The sequence below is a fragment of the Oncorhynchus mykiss genome, chromosome 8 (assembly GCF_013265735.2).
Source record: "Oncorhynchus mykiss isolate Arlee chromosome 8, USDA_OmykA_1.1, whole genome shotgun sequence".
Lineage (NCBI taxonomy): Eukaryota > Metazoa > Chordata > Actinopteri > Salmoniformes > Salmonidae > Oncorhynchus > Oncorhynchus mykiss.
In genome coordinates this window covers 56,258,222-56,261,374 of record NC_048572.1, presented here as the reverse complement: position 1 = coordinate 56,261,374, position 3,153 = coordinate 56,258,222, and positions in this window count along the sequence as shown.

Here is a 3,153-nt window from a genome sequence, read left to right as displayed (position 1 = left end):
ACAATAGCTTTTGCATATGCTACACATTGAAACACAAGGAATAGTGTTTTTTGTCATATGTTTTAGTTTTTAAGGACATTTAAATGAGGCTGATTTCGTCATTATCCATGATAATCCCTGATATATATATATATATATATACTATACGGTATACAGTATAGACTACAGCATGTTACAAAATAAACTTTCCAGTGACACTGACTCACCCAATGATGGTGAAGCATAAGCTACTCATCCTTGTGCTCGTGACAATATCTCAAGATAAACTAATTTGAAAAACATTGTTGTTAGCTCAGACAGATTAGTCTGTTTTTCCCGTGATTGTATTTTTAAATATTGGAAAGGCAAACTGACAGCCGCAACCAACCATAGAAATTGAATCCATAGATTGTAGTTCCCATTCAAGTCAGGGCTAGCAGCTATTGCTAATGTACCCATGAGTTTAACCTTTAACTGCAGTGGTCTTAATAAGGGTTACACTGTGTTTCTTGGTAGTCTTTAAACAAATCTACTTGGAAAACAAAAGTATACACCTCACATGGTTATGGTCTAAAAAAAGAAGACACCTGTAACATGTCAGATATAGAGTTGAAATGTATTCATTTTGAGTTTGCATCCCAATGTTTAACCTCATATACTGTACAGTTGAAGGCGGACGTTTACATACACCTTAGCCAAATACATTTAAACTCAGTTTTTCACAATTCCTGACATTTAATCCTAGTAAAAATTCCCTGTCTTAGGTCAGTTAGGATCACCACTTTATTTTAAGAGTGTGAAATGTCAGAATAATAGTAGAGAGAATGATTTATCTCAGCTTTTCATCACAGAAGTTACATATACTCAATTAGTATTTGCTAGCATTGCCTTTAAATTGTTTAATTTGGGTCAAACGTTTTGGGTAGCCTTCCACAAGCTTCCCACAATAAGTTGGGTGAATTTTGGCCCATTCCTCCTGACAGAGCTGGTGTAAACCTGAGTCAGGTTTGTAGGCCTCCTTGCTCGCACATGCTTTTTCAGTTTTGCCCACACATTTTCTATAGGAATGAGGTCAGGCCTTTGTGATGGCCACTCCAATACCTTGACTTTGTTGTCCTTAAGCAATTTTGCCACAACTTTGCAAGTATGCTTGGGGTCATTGTCCATTTGGAAGACCCATTTGCGACCAAGCTTCAACTTCCTGACTGATGTCTTGAGATGTTGCTTCAATATATCCACTTAATTTTTCTTTCTCATGATCCATCAATTTTTTTTAAATTTAATTTTACCCCTTTTTCTCCCCAATTTTGTGGTATCCAATTGTTGTAGTAGCTACTATCTTGTCTCATTGCTACAACTCCCATACGGGCTCGGGAGAGACGAAGGCTGAATGTCATGCGTCCTCCGATACACAACCCAACCAGCCGTACTGCTTCTTAACACAGCGCGCATCCAACCCGGAAGCCAGCCGCACCAATGTGTCGGAGGCTACACCGTGCACCTGGCAACCTTGGCTAGCGCGCACTGCGCCCGGCCCGCCACAGGAGTCGCTGGTGCGCGATGAGACAAGGAGATCCCTACCGACCAATCCCTCCCTAACCCGGACGACGCTAGGCCAATTGTGAGTCGCCCCACGGACCTCCCGGTCGCAGCCGGTTACGACAGAGCCTGGGCACGAACCCAGGGACTCTGATGGCACAGCTGGCGCTGCAGTACAGCGCCCTTAACCACTGCGCCACCCGGGAGGCCGATCCATCAATTTTGTGATGTGCACCAGTCCCTCCTGCAGCAAAGCACCCCCACAAAATGTGTCTGCCATCCCTGTGCTTCACAGTTGGGCTGGTGAACTTCGGCTTGCAAGCCTCCCCCTTTTTCCTCCGAACATAACAATGGTCATTATGGCCAAACAGTTCTATTTTTGTTTCATCAGACCAGAGGACAGATCTTTGTCCCCATGTGCAGTTGCAAACCGTAGTCTAGCTTTTTAATGCCAGTTTTGAAGCAGTGGCTTCTTCCTTGCTGAGCGGCCTTTCAGGTTATGTCGATATAGGACTCGTTTTACTGTGGATATAGATAGTTTTGTACCTGTTTCCGCCAGCATCTTCACAAGGTCCTTTGCTGTTTTTCTGAGATTGATTTGCACTTTTCGCACCAAAGTACGTTCATCTCTTGGAGACAGAATGCGTCTCCTTCCTGAGCGGTATGACGGCTGTGTGGTCCCATGGTGTTTATACTTGCGTACTATTGTTTGTACAGATGAACGTGGTACCTTCAGGGGGTTGGAAATTGCTCCCAAGGATGAACCAGACTTGTGGAGGTCTACAATTTTATTTCTGAGGTCTTGGCTGATTTCTTTTGATTTTCCCATGATGTCAAGGAAAGAGGCACTGAGTTTGAAGGTAGGCCTTGAAATACATCCACAGGTACACCTCCAATTGACTCAAATGATGTCAATTAGCCTATCACAAGCTTCTAAAGCCATTACATAATTTTCTGGAATTTTCCAAGCTGTTTAAAGGCACAGTCAGTTTACTGTATGTAAACTTCTGACACACTGGATTTGTGAGGCAGTGAGTTATAAGTGAAATAATCTGTCTGTAAACAATTGTTGGAAAAATGACTTGTGTAATGCACAAAGTAGATGTCCTAACCGACTTGCCAAAACTATAGTTTGTCAACAAGAAATGTGTGGAGTGGTTGAAAAACAAGTGTTAATGACTCCAACCTAATTGTATGTAAACTTCCGACGTAATATTTCTAATGATTTTATTTTTGCCTGTTCAGGCAGGAGTAATATCATTTTGGGGGATTGTTTTCATAGCCTAGTTTTGCAGCATCCCTACTTCCCGTCTTTAATATGTTTTGTTTAGTCTTTTTTTATTTGTTTTGTGTTTTCATTTTTGTGTTTTTACAATTGGTTTGTTTGTTTCCCCCCTTATTGAATTGAATTGAAATCGTAATTATCTATGACAAGCAAGAAAAAACAAATAAATAATTGTTCACAAAAAAAGAGAGATTCTGAGTTTACTGTCATCTTTTTGTCGACTGAGGTGACGTCGTGTACACAGGCGTTGAGCAGTTACCCAACACTGGAAGTCTCTGAGCACCCAGATAAAAGTTCTGAGGGTGAACCCCTGTGGAACTGTCGGAACGACGTGATGTGGCCATCCGATA